Here is a 22,049-nt window from a genome sequence, read left to right on the forward strand (position 1 = left end):
CTTTCTCAATTATCTCCCTTTACGCTGTAACTATTTTGAATGGTGAGTTTAACTTTGGCTTGTATTAGATAAGGATAAACTATTTATTACTGTTACTAAATTTTCTACAGCCACTTTCGCATTCCCTGACTACCATTGGGATTGATCAGGTACTGCCATTTTTTTTTTACTTAATTTTTGAGAGCAATCAGGTTCAGTTTTAGTATTCTCGTTTGTGAGAGCAGTCGAGTTTATTTCAGATATTCTCATTTTAAAAATCATCTCCAGCTAATCGCTGAGAGGGCATTAGTGTTGCCTTGGTGGAGGTTTGCGCTCTCTGAGTTCTCTTCTTCTTATTATTATTCATGTGTAGAATTGACACTTGAATCATCACTGATAAGTTTTATCCAATTTTGCTTGTCTTTTACTGCTTTTGGCTGCTGAAATTGAAATTATTGTTTGGTATCCAAGTATCTTCTGAAAGAGTTTCACCTCGTTTCAATCATGGAACAGATGGAAAACCTGTTCCAAAAACTTTCTCAGTCATATTTTTCAATCTATCCCTTTTCACAGCATGTCCAGCACTTGTTTAAAGAAAACATTGGGTGTAGGAGAAAATGTATCTGCTTTCTCGTGTTTAATTGACCCAAGGCATAGTAGTCAAGCAAGTGTATTGGTTGCAAAGAAACTACAGACAATAACACCATCACCAACTCCAACACCACCACCACTACCATCACCATCAACATGAACAACAAGATTGCCAATAGCCAAAACAAGACCACTAACACCAGCATGACCCGTGACAACTCCAACAACAACAATAATGACATTAGCAAGAACAACATCAACAACAATAACAGTAGTAACAAAACCAGCAGCAACAACAATAACAATAATATTATAACCATTAGCAGCAGTATAGGCATCAACAAAAGTGTTGACTGCTACAACAGCATCTTCAGTAATGATATTTACAAAAACAGATCTTAAAAAAGAAAATCAGAGAGGTGTCAGTTAGTTTTAGCAAGGAGATTGCTTTAGAAAACAACAGAATTGAAAATAAATTAGTTAGTAACTTAGAAGAGGCACATAAAAGTGGGATTGCAAATGACATGCTAGTGGTGAGAATGGCACTTGGCTATTTCTTTGACATAAATCATGAAGGCTGTATTGTCTGAGCTAGGGTGTGTGCCTTGAAACATGAAGGCTCAAAAGCTGTTGGTTGGGCTCGAGTAATGGAAGCACAGCATGGAAACAAATTTAGGATTTGCTCTGTGACAAACTGCAGTGGCCATGTGCATTTTCATTCCAAACAGATGAGTGAGGTGTTTTGGCAGCATTTCGCTGACTTCTTTTTGAAGAGTGGCATTCTTGACACAGTAGGCTTTGAGGCTTACCTTGAGGGTATGCTGCGCCTATCGGACAAGGATATCGAGTGCTGTGAGAAGCCAATTTCAGTGGAGGAAGATGTACTGGGCCACTGTGTGGGGCGCAAATCACCAAGGGTGAATGGTCTGCCTTATGAACTATATGCCCACATGTCTGAATTGTTTGCTCTCATTTTGGCTGCTGTCTATTACTCCTGGTAACAGACAGGAAGCATTCCCAGCTGTGGGAGCCAGGTGATGCTGCTGAGAAAGGATCCAAACAAAGAGAATGTGATTGAAACCTTCAGGCCCATAACTCTACTCAACACTGAGTTAAAAATTTTAGCTAAGTTGCTTACCAAGAGGCTGGCACTTGTTGCTGGTGGCATAGTTGGGGATGCACAAATCTGTGTGATCCCTGGTAGATCTATCCACAACAATCTCCACCTCATGTGATACAGCATAGAATGAGTTAGGAATAGATTGGGTTTTGAAGGGGCACCAGTCAATTTGGACCAGTCCAAGCTTTTGACAGGGTGTATCAACTCAAGAACACTCATAACCAGGACAAGTCAGCAGGGCAACAACTAGGCTCTTGGAGAGGCAAGTTGACTAATAGCGATTTCTGTCACCGGACAGAGGGTCCAGTGAAAGTGCTCAGAGTCTGGTTTGGACCAGATCTCCAGGTAGATAGGAACTGGAAAGAGGTCATGACTAGGGTGGCCAAGCTCACCCAAAAATGGGCAGAAAAGAAGCTGTCTCTCAAAGGCTAGGCAGAAGCAGCGAATGCATATATTACCTCAGTAGTGTACTACCAACCACCTAGCTGTCATACCTTGTTCTAAGAAAACTCAGACCAGATTGGAGCCTTGCTTTACTGGTTCTAGCGGAAGGGTCAGGTTTCACTGGTCAGAAAATCTATCTGCTGTCAACATCTGCCCTGTAGTGGTCTTTGGATGCCATTCTTGATGATGTGGTGCCGCTGTCAACCACCTTTTGATAAACACATGCCTTGGGGATGGTATACCTACAGAAATATCTGAATCACTGCGATGATGTAGATGTTGATGATGAAGATAAGGGTGAACTGGTGTAGGTGTCTTTTGTGCGACATGCCTTTCTGCAGTTCATCTCATTGACAGAGCTGCAGTCATTGGTCAAATATAGACAAAAATTTGGGCGTTTGACATATAGAATGTTGCCAGGTGCTCACTGCATTGTACCAGCTGCCCAAATGTATTAGTGGGAAAACAACCTAAGATTTCTATTGGGGGCTTGTTGAGGGTATGAGTGATGATGGCCTTGGATTGAATCTAGGCACTGATGAGAACAGGTTGAGTAGTCTCTTCTACAAGACCTTTGGGTTGAAGATCATGGACAATTTCCAAAAATCTTTGGCATGGTAGTGCTAGAGGTGCATTGCCCACTTGAGACAAGCTCTTCAGGCATGGAAGTGCCATCAGCCGAAACTGCCTGAGATACTTGTAGGAGGATGAAACTGTCCTGCATGCAATAATTCAGTGTCTGTACATTAGAGAGTTGTGGGATTGTGTAGAGCAGTTGTTGTCATGTGTAAGATGAATTTAGCTGTCTGCCGAGTGTAATAGTGAAGCTCAACACACCACCTTCCCTTAGGAGAGAAGCAAGGCAGACCTTTCTCTGCTTAGCAGCTGTGGCAAAAAAGGCTGAGTGGTGGACCTGTCTGAAAGGTTTGAAGACAGACACATTCCTATCTGGTCAAACCCTCTTCAATTTCTTTAAATATCATTTGAAGAGGAAGGTGAAAGTACCAGTTGAGTACTGGGGTTGATGTAATTGACTAGGCCCATCTCCCAAAATTCCAGGCCTTGTACCTATAATAGAAAAAATATTATTATTATTATTATTATTAAGGTGGTGACCTGGCAGAATTGTTAGCACATCATGCAAAATGCTTAGCAGCATTTCTTCCAGCTCTTTATGCTCTGAGTCCAAATTCCACTGAAGTCGACTTCGCTTTTCTTTCATCCTTTCAGTATTGATAAAATAAAGTAGTAGTTGAGTAGTGGAGTTGATGTAGTTGACTAACCCCTTCCTGTTAAAATAGCTAGTTTTGTACCAAAATTAGAAACAATTATTTTCATTGTTGTTGTTGCTTTGTTTTATATGAAGTGTTCCATGTCTCACCCAGAAATCAGCCTCAAGAGACAACAAGTTAGACATCTTGTTGCAGGGGTTATTTATGACTAGCAATGATACATTTCAGGAAAAGAAGACTAAATATAGAGAATTGTGACTCCATTAAAATTTCATTATGCTGTCTGTGATTTTAAAAGATTCAAATATTCTCAGGTTGACAGTGTTTTTCCTTGTTTCTGCTTCTTCTAACTATTTTAGGGGAGTGGATTGGCAGAATTATTAGAGTGTTGGAAAACACATCCTGCAGTATTTGTTCTGGCTTTTTACATTTAAAGTTCAAATCCTGCTGATGTCAACTTTACCTTTTATCCTTTCTGGATCAGTAATAGTAAATATTGTTAGACAAGTGCTAGAATTGATTTTTTAATAATAATAACAACAACAACAACAACAGATGCCCTTCCTAGTGCCAATCACTTTGCATAGAGATACAGATTAGGGAAGGTCATCTTGAGATCACAAATTAGGTCAAAAGTTAAGTGTTACATACAAAGTGAAGATAGAAGTTTTTGATCTGTGGAGAAAGTAAGTCTTGAGCTTAACCTTAGAATTGCCCAGAAAGATAGGTTGGAAGTTAGCGACAGATTCAATACTAAGAAAGTATTTAGTTAGCATTAATGATGTGTAGGGACACAATATTTTGTTATGCAACCATGATATACTATAAAGTATATTAAAAGTGTTTAATATACAGGGTTATTCAAAAAGAATGAACCAATATCATTATGCAATATTTTAATAAGGAAAAGCAATAGAAAACTCCAGCTAAGTCACAAGTATTTACTCACAATCAACTTTTATTTCCTGTCTTACAAGTGTTCAATGTGGCCACCACTTGCAGCACGGGCATCATCAATGCGATAAGAGAATTCCTCCCAGATGCGTATCTGCTTGGCCTGCAAGATCCTCAGACCGCACCATGTGTGATTTTTTCTTGTGGGGGTATGTAAAAGATCATGTTTATGTTCCACCACTACCCACTAACCTCAATGCCCTAAAACATCGAATAACAATAGTGATCAACTCAGTGGATCGTGATATGCTGATACGCATCTGGGAGGAATTCTCTTATTGCATTGATGTTGTCCATGCTGCAGGTGGTGGCCACATTGAACACTTGTAAGACAGGAAATAAAAGTTGATTGTGAGTAAATACTTGTGACTTAGCTGGAGTTTTCTATTGCTTTTCCTTATTAAAATATTGTGTAATGAAATTAGTTCATTCTTTTTGAATAACCCTGTACTTTGTAGTATATTATAGCTGCATAACAAAATATGGTGTCCCTACATGCAAGACAATATACAAAACATAATAATGGTTTCAAGTTTTGAGACAAGGCCAACAATGTCGGTGGGTGGGGGGGATAAATTGATTACATCAACCCTAGCACTGAACTGGTACTTATCTTATAAACCCTAAAAGGGTAAAAGGAAAGTCAACCGTGGCAGAATTTGAATTCAAGAATGTAAAGACAGATGAAATGCCACTAAGCATTTTACCCAGCATACCAATGATTCTGCTAGCTCACCACCTTAATAATCATAATCATAATTATGATTATTAATAATAATCCCATCTAGTGTAGGCATAATGTCTGGAAGTTTTGAGGAGGAGGATAGTCAATTATATTCAACTGGTACTTGTCTTATTGACTCTGAAAGGATGAAAGGCAAAACTGACCGTGGCTAGCATTTTGTTTGGTGTGCTAATAATTCTGCCATCTCGCTGCCTTTTTAATAATAGTAATCATCCTTTCTACTATAAGCACAAAGCCTGAAATTCTGGGGGAGGGGACTAGTCAATCACATAGACCTCAGTACTCAACTGGTACTTATCAATCCCTAGAGAATTTGACTTTATACTGCTACACATTTTGTCTGGTGTGGTAATGATTCTGCCTGTTTGCCACAATAATAATAATAATAATAATAATAACAATAATAATAACAATAATAATAATAATAATAATAATAATAATAATAATAATAATAATAATAATCTTTTCTACTATAAGCACAAGGCCCAAAGTTTTGGGGGAGGGGACCCTAGTGTTTCACTGGTACTTATTCTTATCTGTAAGTATGAAATCATGGAAAACTACACAGACTTTGAAAGTAAGAATGAATCTTTGAAAGCAGGGATGTAAGAATTTCATGCGGCATTATCCAGGGTAACTCTCTATCACTACTCCTCTTTTGTTTAACCTTAATACTTTTTTCCATATTGCTTGATGAAACACAATGTGGATATAAAATTTTTGATCATTATCCTTGTGTAGGAGCACAACTCCTATCCCATACTTGCTGGCATCTGTAGCTAGTATTATCTCCAACTTTGGGTTGAAATGTGTAAGATACAAGTCTGAAGTTAACACATCTTTTAACTCATTAAATGCTTTCTGGCATTTCTGTCCAAACCCATTTGGCATTTTTTTAAAGTAATTCATTAAGTGGGATATACACTTGGTAATAATTTACCAAGCCTATACACTTGCTAATAATTTGGTATATGCACTTGGTAATAATTTATCAAGCCTAGGAATGCTTGTAGCATTGTCAAGTTTGTCGGGGGTGGTATATTTTGTATTGCTGTTGCCCTTGATGGGGTCTGGTCTGTGCCTACTTTCGTCGATTATTTGACCTAGGTTTTTTTCCCATCAAAAATTCGCATTTTTCTTCTGTCAGTTTTAGCCCATATTCACTTATTCTCTCGAATACTTTCTATATGTGTTCGATATGTTGCACCTGAGTCTCGCTCTTTATCAAAATGTCATCAAGGTATGCTATGGCAAAGCCACAGTCACTTAGCATCACATTCATTATTTGTTGGAATATGGTGGGTGCCACTTTTACAAGTTGTTTGAACTTGTACAATCCACAGTGCATGTTGATTGTTAGTAGATGTGTGCAATCTTCCTCTAACTGAATTTGAAGGTACGCCTCTGTGAGGTCTAACTTTGAGAAAATTTTCCCTCTGTTCAGTTTAGCAAATACTTCTTCTGAGCTTGGTAGTGGGTAATTGTGTGTGGGTAAACAGTCGTTTAATCTGGTTGAGAAGACTGCACACACTCTTAGCTTTTTTTTTTTTTTACATAGACCACCAGTGCTGCCCAGTCTGCATGGTCAATCTTTTCAATTATATTCAGGTTTCCAACCTTTCTAATTCTTTGTTGATCTGGTCTACCACCACAAACACCACGTTCTATTTGGGCCTGAAAATAAGTGTTCAATTTTCTTTGATAGCAATCCTTGCTTTTGTTTTTGTGCAACAGTCTAAACCTTTCAAAAAAACTTTTGGGAAAGTTTCTTTCAGTTTTTGTCTCAGTTCATCAACCTCAGTCAATTGTTTGCCTACTCCATTTACATTATTGCACAAAGCACTTATGGGTGTATCCCATAAATCAAATTTCTCCATACATTCAGTGCTAAATAAATTCATAGATATTTTCAACATATAAACATCCACTTCTTTGGTTCAACCTTTGAACATTATATTACAAATGTGTTTGCCTGTGAAATATAATTTTCTTCTTGTAACACAATATGCTATTTTGTTTGAACTACATAATTTTGGTTTACCCATTTGTTCCCATCTTTTCTCATTTATGATTGTGATGTCACTTCCCGTGTCTAATTACATTCTGACACTAGTGGTTTCAATTTTCATATTCATGAATTTTCTGTTTGTTGTAGTTACAGTTTTTCCTGCTGATAAACTATTTATTTTATCTTGTTTGTTCCATCTTCCTATCATTCTAGTCTTGCAGTGTGATTTTATATGTCATGTAAACCTGCAGTAAAAACACTTTGCTTTTTTTATATGGATAATCTTTTTTCAGGTGCATTCTACTACATGCTATACATGGATTTACATCCCAATATTTTTGCACTGGTCTTATGTGAAAACACCCTTTCTGTTGAATTTCTTCTGTGTCATACCTTAATTCTAATATCATGTCACACTCTTCTGACAGTTTCTGCAATGTCAAATCCTGGTTCATTTCCAGTTTCGCTAGAATTTTCATTTGGATTTCTGCATCCTCTTTATCTGTCTATCCCTGTGTCAAAATCAAACACTTGAAAGAATCTGGAGTTAGCATATCCAGCCTAAATCTTTCATATTCTTTGTTGATTCTGCCTGTGTAAGTAATGAAGTCTTCATCTTCACTCTTTTCTATATTTAAACATTTCCATCTCGTATTAAATAGCGAGCTCTTTCACTAAACATTTTGCACAAAATATCAAATGTGTCGGTGAAATTTATGTTGAACACATTTTTTGGCAATGTAAAGTTACTATACTTCTCATGCTCTGCAGTCGCTAGTTTTCTTAAAACTAGACGAGTTTTCATTTCGTCCGTCCAATCCTGACATTCTTTTTCAAAAATTTGTTGAAATTTTTGAAAGTAAGCCTCAAGTGTTACTTCTTCTTTGGGGTCATATTTGAATTTGCTTATGGAATTTGTTACATGGTCAGGCGAAAATGTATTCTCTAGTTTGGTTATCAACTTCATTTGCTACTTTCCTTGTTGTTGTTGTTCTTGCAACTCAACTATCCTAGCTTCCATATTTTACGATTTTTATGAGTTTGCACAAGATTTTTGTTTCTTTTTTTTGTCGAATTATTTAATTTTCCACACGAATTAGTTTAAACTCTTTATGTGAATGTTTTGCTTTTCCCTCCGTGTAAACTTGTTTTTCCTCGTTGCCACTGTTGTAAAGTGGGTTCCTCCCACTGGTGTGATTGTGTGACTGACGTTATACCATAGTTGCAGTTTTGCTCTAGTAGCCACAATAGTTACTAGTGATTGGATACTGTTGTATCTCTTCGTACCTGAATAATAATACACTAACTTCTTCTGTCTTACTGTCACTGATAGTTCCACAAGACATCGACTAGAACTGTTGACTCAACTCTTCGACTCTCAACCCTCTCTTGATGACTGGCTACTGGTCTATTTATAATAATTGCCTCCTACCACTTTTTACCACAGGAGGGGTATACAGTTTCACTATACAACATTCACCATGTATGTGAGCATAGACCTCTAACTGTTTCTGTTTCCATACAACCCTTTTCAATCTTTCTCCCTAGTAGTCACAGAGATGAAATTAACTATCATACAGAATGGAGATCTAAACAAGCTGTGTACACACAAACAACTTGATGAAGTTGTATATTTTATATATTGTAATGACTAATATTATAATCATCAACTTAATGAAGATGATTGTGTGCTTACAGCTATGCTACACAGGAGTGAAACATGAGCTGTGACAGCCGAGGACATGCATAGGCTTGAAAGAAATGAAGCCAATATGCTTCAATGGATGTGCAATGTCAGTGTGCATGTTCGACAGAGTGTAAGCATCTTGAGAGAAAAGTTGGGCATAAGAGGCATCAGATGTGGTGTGCAAGAGAGATAACTATGCTGGTATGGTCATGTGATGTGTATGGACGAGGACAGCTGTGTAAAGAAGTGCTGATCACTAACTGTAGAGGAAACCTGTAGTAGAGATAGACCCAAGAAGATATGGGACAACGTGATGAAGCATGATCTTTGAACTTCAGGCCTCATAGAGGCAATGACTGGTGACTGAGAGCTTTGGTGATACGCTGTGCTTGAGAAGACCCGCCAAGCCAAGCGAAATCATAGCTGTGGCCAATGTTGGTGTCATGTAACTGGCACCTTTTGAGAATTGAGCCTCATGGAGGCAAAGTGGCTGATGCCGGTGGCATGTGAAAATCACCTTTTGAGTGTTGGGCTTCACGGAGGTAATAACGAATGACTGAGACCTTTGGCATTATGTCATGCTTGAGAAGAAGACCCATCAAGCCAAGTAAAATTGCAGTTGTGGCATATACTGGTGTCATGCAAATGACACCTGTGCTGGTGGCACATAAAAGCACCCATTACACTTTTGGAGTGGTTGGCATTAGGAAGGGCATCCAGCTGTAGAAACCATGCCAAATCAGACTGGAGTCTGGTACAGCCTTCCAGCTTGCCAGCCCTGGTCAAACCGTCCAGCCCATGCCAGCATAGACAATGGTTGTTAAATGATGATGATGATGATGATTAATATATGACAATATTAACAATGAAGCAAATATTGTTTTTCAGTTATTTCACCTATTCATCTTCCCATCAAACTTTGTTGTCAGAAGAGTATAAGGGTGGGCTGAAAAGTTCATAGGCCATCTATAAAGGAGTGATGCTAGAGCTGTGACATCTTGCATACATTAATTTCAACTCTTCTGATTAATAACTGCATTGTTTCTTTCTGGGTAAATTGACATCTGACTGTTCAAAGAAAACTTCAAAAGTAACTAGAAATAACTTCTCTTGAAAATTGGCAAAATTTAACATTATGGTATTAACAAGTACCTACAGAAAAAAAGGGTTTAGCCCCCAAGGATATTCATGCTGACATGATTGCTGCATAAGTGGGTGATGCTTCAGTTTCATCAACAGTGCAAAAGTGGGCAGCTGAATTTAGGAGGGGAATGAAGAGTCTTGAAGATGACCCAAGATCTGGACATCCTGCAACTGATACCACTAAGGAAAACATTGTCCACCACATGGTGATGGATAACAGATGATTTGCAATAAATCACATAGCCAATATTGTCAGCATATCCCACGAACGAGTTGAGAATATTCTGCACTATGAATTTGACATGACAAAGGTTTCTGCTAGATGGGTGCCAAGTTTTATGACACCTGATCAGAATTGCACCAGGCTGATTACATCACAAGAAAATCTGACATTGTTTGAGGCAGATCCAGCTGGCTTCCTTGAACATTTCTTAAGCTAAGATGAATGGTGGGTTCTTCAGTTTGAACCAGAGACAAAGAGACAAGCCATGCCTCCTCACCTGCTCCAAAAAAAAAGGCATCTGCAGGTAAGGTGGTGGCCTCAGTTTTTGGGGATGTAAAAGGCATCATGTTTATTGATTATCTTTGAAAAGGCTACACCATCAGCAATGGAGACTGTCATGCCAACTTGCTGAAGAAATTATGAAAGGCCATCATGACCAAATATCCAGGGAAACTAACGAGAGGGGTCTTGTTTCATCAAGACAATGCTTCAGCACACAAATCCTTGGTTTAAATGGCTGTTGTTCATGACTGTGACTTTGAACTGATGGTTGAACACCATCCCTATTCTCCTGACTTGACCCCATTTGACTATCATCTGTTCCCTAACATGAAAAAAGACTTGGTTGGGAACCAGTATTGCAGTGACAATGATGTTGTGTCTGCTATGATGACTTCTTTTTTTTAGCAACAGGGCAAAAGCTTCTTCACTAATGCACTCCAAGCACTGCAACACTGATGGGAGACGTATGTGGACTTCAAGGGGGGACTATGTTGAAAAATAAACGTCATTAGATCATATTCCATGAGAGTATCTTGGTCAGCCTATGAACTTTTCAGCTGACCCTTGTACTTTGCAGATCTGATTTCAAGTTGTTTTGTCATTAAGAACAGTGAGTATTTCAGTGGCAAGTAAATTCTCCTGCCACAGAAACACTCGATGTTTTCCATTCCTTTAAACATGGTTTGCTATTGCAAAATATTTTGTCAAAGTCTTACACAAGTTGAAGTTTGAAAAATAGATTGGAATTTTGAAAAAAATATCAATAAAGCAAGAATTTCAGTTGCTTTAATTGAAGTATAATGGGACCAAAAGGGCTCTTGCTACCACTTCTATCCATAAAACAAATGGCTGCAGCACCTTTTCTAACTAAAATGGTATATTTCTATCCGTTTTGTCAGTATATTTTCTAAATATTTCTTTCCTTGGCAAAGGGGATCATCATTCTCTAGCCTGTGAGTTGAAATACCTCAATGGAAAAAAAATTGTTCAAACTCAACATCACAGAAAACATACTGCCGAAACCAGGAAAGTCTTGTTTTTCCCTAAAACTTATTTAATTCCCATGCTAAACAGAAAAGTTTCTACAGGATGGTAAACATCTCTTTAAAATGTAAATCACAAATCTATCTATCAGAAGTGTTCCAAAATGTGGAATACAATAAAATGACAAAAGAAAAAAAATTTTTTTTAATTGTGGCAGATATTACAAAGGGGAAGTTAATGGGGAGTGTGTGTTTGTGTGGGAAGAGTTGAGATTAAGTCAAGTCATCATCATCATCATCACCATCGAGTATATATTTTATTTATTTCGATATTTTATTATATAGACATCTTTTGTTTAACAACATAAACATTAAAATTACCACAAAAATAATTATGAGTCATGAAGAAAGTTCTCTAACTTATCACTTGACCTGTTGGAAATAGCAGTGAAATCTCACTCAAATTACACTGAACAGCAGGCATATCAAACACACAGCTCTTCCAAACAAAAATGCGGCCCTCAGGTGGTGGAGTTTCGGATCAGGACGTCTGCATAAATTGGAATTTTTCCGTTTTGACGGAGATTTTTCCAATATTTTTTTCTTTGAAATGATGTGGAGCATCTTTCTATGAAAAAATTTTTGGATAATTAATGATTTTCTTCACCGAAAAGGCTTCTCCCATTGTTTTTAAGTGTGTAGCACAAGAAAAAAACAAAACAAAAAAAACATTGGCTAAAATCGGTCCGGAGGCGGGGGAGGGTGAAATGGAAAGAAAAAAAAAATCACGAATTCTCAAAAATTTTTCCCCCATAAAAAATGCCCCTCTCCCATCATTCGCTGAAGTTTCAATACAGTATACAAATACAGAAAAATTAGAAAAACCTCCGGCAAAGTGGAGAAAGTCCAACATATGTGGGCGTCCTGATCCGAAACTCCGCCTTTTATTATAGAGACAACTTGTTTGGACAACTTTTAAATATAAGCATTATATCATTACAAAAGATAACTGAATCAACAAGTAAAGTTCTATAACGTTGGAAATAGCACAAACACAAATGCGGCCCGCGGGTGGCGTAGCTAGGTTTGAAAATGAGGAAATAAAAAAAAATCTTAATAATAAAAACAGAATTATTGATGAACATATATAAGGTTTTAGAAGATTTTTAGGCGGAGGTAACGAATACGTACACAACCCGTTTTCAGCGTAACAAAAACCCTAACCCTAAACACCGGGTGTGCGTATTCTGTACTTTCGCCGATTTTTACTCAGAAATAAAGAATTGTTGTAAACTAGTATTTAAAAATATGCGACCCCTATGAGAACATGTATGTGAGAGGTGCGGCCCATAGAGACTCTGCAGTCTGACATGCCTCCCGTACAGTAATGAGTGTAGAGGTAAATAGCAGATAGGAGTTGTCATAGATGATAATGATCGAAAGAAAGAATGAGGTAGCGATAGCCAACAGAGATATCTTTGATTACAGGTCAGCTGGCCTTGAAATGACCTGGAGTTAAACAACCAGCTAAACATTTAAAACACTATCTTTGCTTCAATTAATTTTTAAAGTATTGAAGAATTTAATAAAATAATTTTGTCGTTATCAAGCTGGTATTTGAAATAAACTAACATGATATTTTGATGGAAGTTTTCAATACAAATCACTTAAAAAAGTTTGTAAAATATGAACAAGGATGAGGCATGAATCAAAAAGGTTGAATGGTTAAAAAAAATATATATACGTACAGTAGAAAGAGGGAGGACGTAAAAGAGGACTGTTCTGGCAAGTTTTAACTCGAGAATGAAATGCAGTGATAAATACCTCAGCTTTATAAACGTTTTCTTTGTATTAGATGTTAGCAATTGTTGATATATATGAGGTCGCGAAGGGAGGTAACATTGCTATGCAATACAGCACACTATGTGTATACACCTCCTCACTCACGTGTGTTTACGTTTGGGAGTTTTTGTAAACACACATTCATATATTTATATTAGTCTGAAATAGATATTTACTTGAGTGCATTCCAATTATCCACATTATAAAATGAAGGAGGAAAGTGTTGTATACAGTGCTCAGGAGCCCTATAACTATAAAGAAAAGGCCATCAGGTGTACAGTTGCAATATTAAAACAAGTCTCTCTAAGAAAAATGAATCTAGGTTATAAACATGCATGAACCTTTATTTTTAGAGCTTCAGCCAGCCATAGTTGCTCATGCATCTGTGCATGTATTTGTTGGCCTGGGTATGACTGTTTGTGAGGAAGATTAGCAGTTGCTCATACATGCAAATATCGCCCCTCCACACTACCGATTTGGGCCAATCCAGTTCGGAACCTGTGCCTTCTCAGGTGCTGCTGACAGAACATTTAGAACTGAAATATAAACTGCAAGATATTCAGTTTCACCAATCTGTCATGGATTGGTACATTTTATCGATCCTTCCCCACATCAGGACGAAAGGCAAAGTAAACCTCGGCGAGATTTGAACTCAGAACATCAAGAGTCGGAACTAATATTTAATTTCTACACTAGGCACAAAGCCAGAAATTTTTGGGGAGGGAGCCAGTCGATTAGATTGACTCCAATACGCAACTGGTACTTAATTTATCGACTTCGAAAGGATGAAAGGCATAGTCGAGCTCGGCAGAATTTGAACTTAGAACATAAAGACAGACGAAATACTGCTAAGCATTTCGCCCGGCGTGCTAACGTTTCTGACAGCTCACCGCCTTCGTCAGAACTAATATTGCGAAATTTTCTACCCAACACTGTGATAGTTCTTATGTATAAACATTTAGTACCAAAATGTGTGGGTGTGTACGAGTTTGCTTATGTGTATAAATAGGGTATGCGTATGAAGGTGGGGATGTGTATGCATATGTGAGCGTATATATGTGCATTGTAGATGTGTATGTGAGTTTGTAAGTGTGTATGAGTGTGCGTCTGTATAATTAATCGCCTTCTGGGTTATTGGAAAGGTTAAACAAGATAATGTTTGTTTTACATCCGGTGTTATTTGTTATGGTTTGCCCAATCTAGTTTAGCTTGTTGTTCAAATCTCTACTTGATAGGGTTCTATTGTTGTCAGAATCAAAATTTTAAAAATATTTCTCTCTTCAATGATACAACAATTATCAGGTGTATTTTTCACCGAAATTTATGTGTATCTCCGTTTGATACTAATAGCATGAACTTCCCTGCTCTGCACAAATATTATACCTCCGACAAAAATCCTGTTATGGTCAGCTATATGGCTAACATAGGATTATAAATCTGCAGCAACAACTCGAAATCTATAAACACCAGACACACAAATAAACCTGAATACAATCGTAGTGACACGATAAGGGGCCATTTAAAAAAAAAAAAATTTCTATGAAAATAATATACAGGTTAGATGTAGAATTGGCACAGTATACAGAAAAATGTACATCTATTTAATCAAGAACACCTTTAATGCATACTTCGCACAGCACACTCATTCGTTTATATCAGTGGTTCTCAACCATTTTTTTTGTTTACCTATGGATCCCTTTGATTGTTATTTTACTCGGTGGACCCTCATAACCATTGAATAATAATAAAAACATCCTGTTATATTTTCATAATTAAATATTATTAAAAATTATAGTTAAAAAATTGTTAAAATATTGTGTATTGTAGAATTTATAGTAGATAAATTTTGATAACAAAATCTTATCTAGACCACCAACGGCCATATCGACCCAGGTTGAGAATTACTGGTTAACATGGTGGTATTACACATTTTCCAAAAATAAGTATACAAAGAATCGTTACACCGCTCAGTACAAAACGTACACTTTTGAAGCCTAATTCACAAAGAATACTCATTCGTTTAGATGCAGAAATAAGTACATATAAAAGCGATGTACCATTCAATAAAAATGTACATATATGTAACTTAAAATATCATAAAACTGTGTTTCGCACTGTACACTCATTCATTTAAAACCAGAAACAAATATATAGAGAATTGAAACGCCGTACAGTAGAAATGTACATCAGTTTCACTAACAATAGTTATAACGGTTGGTAAATGAGGAAAATGGATATATAACTTGAGATGAAATGAACTGTTAAGCAACGATTTATTCTCCGTTATAAGATACAATGATTGCCATACATGAATTAACATAATATAACAGGTTACAACAAGGATGTGCGAGAAACTTCGTGGTTAGGTTGGACTGTTGATCTGTAGACATAGTTGACGTATTGTTTGGTAGTGTGTAGAGGCAGCCGTTGGTCTACTGGTCATGTGGTCTTCATACAGCAACGATGTGTCTGGTGTTGATGAAAGCGGAGACTGGCTGGTGTCAGATACATCGTTGCCGGAGACGAGTTGCGTGTGGTCAGTGGCGTGAGCCAAAGACCTAGAGCAGTTGAGAATTACCGTTCTTATAGAGATCAGTAGGCTTCCAGGAGCTGGTGATTAATTTCCCCGTGTAAGGAAAAATGAACTGTTTCGCAAACGCGTTTGGACAGCTAGTTGCAGAGTATGTTCATGTAATATGTTACAAGCCTTTTCTTTCAAACCATTCTTATATGTTAACGCATTACATCCAGTAATAAATATGTTATGACTTATTATGAACGTCTCACAAGTTCTTATTTTTCTTGTCGTTTTACGTACAAGATGGTGACCCCTCTTAATTCGCATGCAATTATAAGATTGCAGGTTGTCACATACTGACATCACTACAAATCAAAACAAAAACATCTCGCACATAATGACAGTGTAAATCACTTCTGCTACAGTCATTCCCTTACCAGAATATTTGTCATAGACAAAAGTGCGACACGCCAAAAGAGATCGGTAACAGATGAGAGAATTTGCCAAGGTACAGAGAAATGTATAAACAGTTGAAAAGAATTGAAAAAATAATTGTCCAAAATCTGTTGAAGCAGAAGAAAAGCAAAGCAAAATAAACATTTCAGGACCAAATGGAAAATTCAGTATTGATGTGTTGGAGTCGATATTACAAGGCAGAAAGCATGTGTGTATGTATGTATGTATGAACTTTAAGCAAAAAATATTTGAGTCAAAAATGTGTGAACAAAATATTTAACAATCAGAAACAGGAACAATGTAAAAAAAGGGGTCCTGAAAAGTGAAAACATGTGAAAATGTGTAAAGCCAGTCTTTTGAAAATTGCGCCAACACGATTGGACAGCTGGAAACCGACCAATACAAACAACAGGTTCGTTTAATCACGAGGTCAAACGACCTGGAACGAAAAGTGCTCTGGAGCCGATATTCGGGTATTTAAGCCTAGATGAGTCAAAACAAAAACCTCTCACACATAATGACAGTGTAAATTCCTTCTGCTCAGTTAAAGTTAGATTCGCCTAGAGTACTACATCAATATATGAATAGTTGCTAAGAAACCAATTGAAAATACGTCGTACTTTCATCTAGTCAATTGTATGCAGAACACGTGATGTATTCAGGTATTTACATGCAAGAATATATACCGTATATACTCGAGTAATAGTCGATCTTATGTAAAAGTCGAAAAGGAGTACTAGATACATATCACGTGATCACGTAACCGACCAGACTATCAAATGTCACACATTGCTGGTAACAATGCGCTTTACATTGTTTTAGCCATCAAATGACGCCACCCTGTTGGCTAAGCAAGCAGGTTAACGCTCCCCCTTGATCGAAAAGGGACTGAAGCAACGTGAAATGAAGTTTTTGCTCAAGAACACAACGCGCCGCCCGGTCTGAGAATCGAACCCACGATCTAGCGATCGTGGGTGCAACAGCCTAACCTCTGGGCCACACGCCTTCACACTGAATACATATGAAAGGAGGAAACTGCAGGGACAAAAAGACTGTCATTTCTTTCGTTTGATCTCTAGATTTGTTAGTCCAAGTCTTAGCAAAAATGAACTAAAATTCTCAACAGACTTGGAGTGTTCTTGGTTGCATAAATGGTCAGTTAGTGATGGTACAGTAGCGGAGTATACTAGATGGTTGCCACGATAGACAAAGGATGAAAGATATAAGGTGATGAAAGTCAAGTTGTAGTCAGGCTGCGTATAATGAGCACAAAACACACGTGAACAATTAACAGAATTTTTTTTCACTGCACAAATAATTTTCATGTTTTCATGTTTATTCGTGGATAAAAAAATTGTGACAACAAAGTTTACACACTGGAAAGAATTTTATGTAGCTTTTACAAATAGTTGATTAAAAAGGCTCTGTAATTAAGCTACAGAAAGAGGAGAAAATATACTGGGATCCCGTCAGCGAACTGTAGCTACATGTCTAAATTCAGTGGGTGTCGTTATATCACGACTGTTAAAAGCAACAAAATGAGTATGCAGTTAGCTTAGCTGCAGGCGGCGCTCAAAACGTACCTATTTATAATCCTTGTTTGGAGAATATTCTAGATGCTTCTAAAAAGATGCATCACGTGATATTTGGCTACTCACTTGTCCATAACTCGGCCGATCACTTGAAAGACTGTTACTTAACTGTGATTTTAACTTGGCAATTCGTCGATTCGGTTTCAAATCTTGTTATTGTACTGGTAAGGACGGACTCAAACAAGAAGGTAACGGTAGAAAACTTTAAATTGCTCTAAGCCGAGTTTAAAAATCTAATCAAGATGTTGCCAAAGAGTGTTGTAGGGAATTAGTAATAATGGTACAACCCTCCCACGTAACGAATGGAATAACATAGTCACTATAAGTAAACAGAAGTACGTAAAGTACCAGAGTTCGTAGTAAGCGAACAAGGAAAATTGAAATCATGACCGCTCAAGTCGAAAAGGCATTAAAACCAATCTAGCAAGGGATTTCTTACTTTGCCAGAGGAAGAAAGTTTGGAACGGTGGAGCCGCAGTTCCGGGAGGTAGCTACTGCTAAGCTGCACTCGGCAACAGCCTTGAAAACGGATGAAGTGGTGCTTCTACCCATATAACTTGGGAAGAGAGACAGGCACGACGGAAGTAAGTAACGGTGAGTGGTAGGTGACTGGGAGGATGAGAAAAATGAAAATTACTCGTTTCCACTCCCATCCCCTCCCACAAACCAAAAAAGTCAAAAATTACAAGGCTTTACAAACAAGAACACACATGAACATTTAACAGAACCAAACGAAAAGAACAAAAAAAAAGAAAAACAAAAAACTGAGTGACTACACCAAGCAAAATGAAAAAGAAAAACTCTAATAATTTATGTCAGTTTTTTTTTTAATGGTCAATGATGTTGCCTCATTTGTGGGGCACGGGTGACCATCGTTCCATCTTTTCATTTATTAATCATACATTTACTCGTTCGATATTTTCTTTTTTCGGCCCCACATGTAATGTCCTGTATCGTACCCTCTATGTTCGGCCCTATGTGACCAATAAAGAAAATAATACGTAGTAGGCGGTCAGAGGTAGTTGTGTTTTTACTGGTTTTACTAAGTATACTGTATACCGAAGTGAGCGTTATGACAATCCAATATTCTAAGGACTATAACAAAGTGGTAGCGTTTGACTTCATCGGAACCACGCAAAGCTATGCCATTTCCACCGAAGCTTTTCTGAGAGAACATCTGTCACGTATAATTTCCAATGAGATCGCTGAATTTAGATCTGATAAGGTGCTGATAAATTTAAATCAAATTTAAGCGAAATAGGACAGCTAGAGGATTCGCAGACTGATTTTACAGACTGATTGTGAAAAACCACAAGTATCTGAGGGGAGCCACACAAATTTTAATTCATACACGTACAATCACAATCATAATCTGTATATTTACTCTGAGCTAATTTCATCAGTATCTATACTAAACATGAAAATACTTGCATATTCCTTATCTTATTTAATCTGTTTTTATCTGGTTGAATTTTCCACTTTCAAAAGCTTAAGAGTCACTAACAATGCTGCAAACAGATATTAAAAAAATTATTTGAGTGTGTACTAGTCACAAGGTTTCACGCTGGATAATGTGACAATCATAAGACTATGCATTTGTTTATTTTGTTTCATTTTATTTATTCATTTATTTTCTTTAAATTAATTACGCATTTACAAAATTTAGTTTTAGCAAATCCGTTTAGCTTGTTTTAACTACGCATTTGTTTTTACTAAAACCTAATTTTATCTGCGTATATATAGTCGGCTTTATAATCTACAACAAATACCATTTTATATGGTAAATTTATTTTCCTTTCAACTAGTATCTTCTTCGTAGAATCCACTAAAATAATTTATGTACCGAACAAGGTCACTAGCAATATATATAAGAAAAAAGTTCTTGAGTGCCAATGCACTAAATGAAGTCGATGTCTCTCGATGTAGTGCTCTTAGTAGTCATCAGACTTAACATATCTTTAAAATTCTGCACTCTAATGATGAAAAAACAACGAAAAGGCAAACTTTCCAAAATATCATGAATGTTAAATATAGCGCATGCTGCTTCAGGGAGAGTGTTTGGGTTATCGGTAGGTGCTTAGTAACGTTGCTTTAACTACAACCGAAATCAAAATATGCATAAACACATCGAAATATGACTAGTCATCGAGATTTAATAGAGCACTGGAAGCACAGTTACGAATGCGCGGCACATTCACCAATGAATATACACAGAACATATGATATATTAATCTATTCACATGCAAAAACACGTGATATTTATATATGCAAAATTACTCAAAGGCAAGAAAAATGGCTATCGTTAATGAAGTCTTAATGTTACATTAAAAAGTAAGGCAGCGGGCTGGCAGAATCGTTATTGTACCGGGCAAAATACTAATCGGCATTTCATCTGGCTTTACATTCTGAGTTCAAATTCCACCGACTTTACCTCTCAGAATCGATAAAATAAGTACTCTTTGAGCACTGGGTTCGATGTAATCGACTACCGCTTTCCCCCAAAATTTCAGGCCTTATGCCGATAGTAGAAAGAAATGTTCATTAATAACTTTTTTTCTTTTTTTTTTTTTTTGAAATGTAAGCATCTATCAGGTTGTGATAAATGCATTAAATGGAAAATAAATTATTTTATTTGGCATATGAAAATCTTCAATATATATCAATGCAAGTGCCTTCAGAAATTCATCAGTTCCAGTCTTTTTTTAAAACTGCAGAAGGCTGTAATAGGATGTCAAATTCTCTGAACGCTATTAAAGTTCTCGCGCAGTTGCTTGAATCTTTCCAAAACATTATTCTCTCGAGCTTAGGTCTCTCTTCCAAATACCAATGAAACAAAATAGAGCTTGTAGAAAAGCTTTGTAAAATAACTCTCAGAAAAAAAAAATTCACCACTCTACTCTTCAAATATATCTAGAGTTTAAAGGATTACAATGTACGCAACCATAAAATTGATTGGTCTATTATAGAGCACGTATTCCTAACATTAAAAGATCTAGAAGGTATGACCTTTATCTCTAAGAGAATTATCATTTCTAGCAAAGGCAAAGGAAATTTTGTGGAGAAGTACAGTCGATACCATCGTCCCCAGTTCTTGACTAGTACTTTATTTTATCGACCTGGAAAGAATGAAATACAAGACCGGATCCGAGTGATTTGAAATCAGAATGTAAAGAGCTGGAAGAAGTACTACGACACAATTTGTCGAACTCTCTAATGATTCTGCTGTTGTAAATTTAGAACGAAAAATTGGAATGAGATTTAACCCGATAGATTTTTATGTATTAGAAATACGGAAAAAAAAATTCTGTAATTCATTGAACTCTAGGACTGCCCTAACAATGATTATCTTCCTTGCTTCTGTGTGTTTTACAAATGAAGACAGAAATACCGTATATACTCGTGTAAAAGTCGAATTTCTTAGACCATTTTTAAGGTCAAATTTATGGGGTCGACTATTACATAGATACTAGTTTTGAGGGGCTGAAATTCAAGCTAGAATCCGAAGTACGATAACAACAGCAGAAGCCCACTCTGATCGCTGAGCGAATAAAAATAATGAACTACAGTAATATTCTTTTATGCTCTAAACACACGGCCCGAAACTTTGGGAGGAGGAGCCAGTTGATTAAATCGACTCCAGTACGCAACTGGTACTTAATTTGTCGATGCTGAAAAGCAAAGTCGACCGCGGCGGAATTTGAACGCAGAACGTAAAGACAGACGAAATACCACTGAGCATTTCGCCCGGCGTTCTAACATTTCTGCCAGCTCGCCGCTTTGCAATGTATGACAGTAATATTACCAATTCTATGCATCAAAACACATGTCCTAGTAAATAACAAAGCTAATACATAGACCGCGTAGCTCTTATAAATATTTATACTTTCTCTTTTATTTGTATCCATCAAACTTAACAGACTAGCTGAGTGAAATCAGTTTATTTCTCATAATTATGTTATACTAGCAGAAATACCCGGCTTTGCCCGAGTTAAAGAGAATAATGAAATCTAAAAACGCCGTCTAGACTACGCAACCCTCAACTGTTAGTAGCTACGATACCATATTTATACATTAATAACTCTCCAATCCATGCCAGCATGGAACATAGACATTAAGTGGAACGCCAGTCTCTCATCTAGGAGGGCCTTGAAATCAATGTTACCAACTGGGGACTATGTGTGTCGTAGTGATAATAAAAAGACCCAAAGGAGGTCTGCAACGAAATAATTTTACTCAACACTTTGCAAGTG

General features: G+C 37.0%; 1 protein-coding gene across 2 annotated transcripts in view; it reads right to left on the reverse strand.

Moving 5' to 3' along the window:
- Positions 1 to 13,336, reverse strand: part of LOC106874254 (2-hydroxyacylsphingosine 1-beta-galactosyltransferase) — a 16,315-nt gene extending 2,979 nt beyond the window's left edge. Inside the window, exon 1 of one of the 2 annotated variants that reach the window (XM_014921911.2) lies at positions 13,216 to 13,336. The gene's annotated coding sequence lies outside the window, so the exon portion shown is untranslated. Of the gene's footprint in view, positions 1 to 13,139 lie in introns of both variants that reach the window. The other variant, XM_014921910.2, reaches the window with a different exon arrangement.
- Between the last annotated feature and the right edge of the window lie 8,713 nt (positions 13,337 to 22,049).

This window comes from Octopus bimaculoides, chromosome 11, assembly GCF_001194135.2.
Source record: "Octopus bimaculoides isolate UCB-OBI-ISO-001 chromosome 11, ASM119413v2, whole genome shotgun sequence".
Lineage (NCBI taxonomy): Eukaryota > Metazoa > Mollusca > Cephalopoda > Octopoda > Octopodidae > Octopus > Octopus bimaculoides.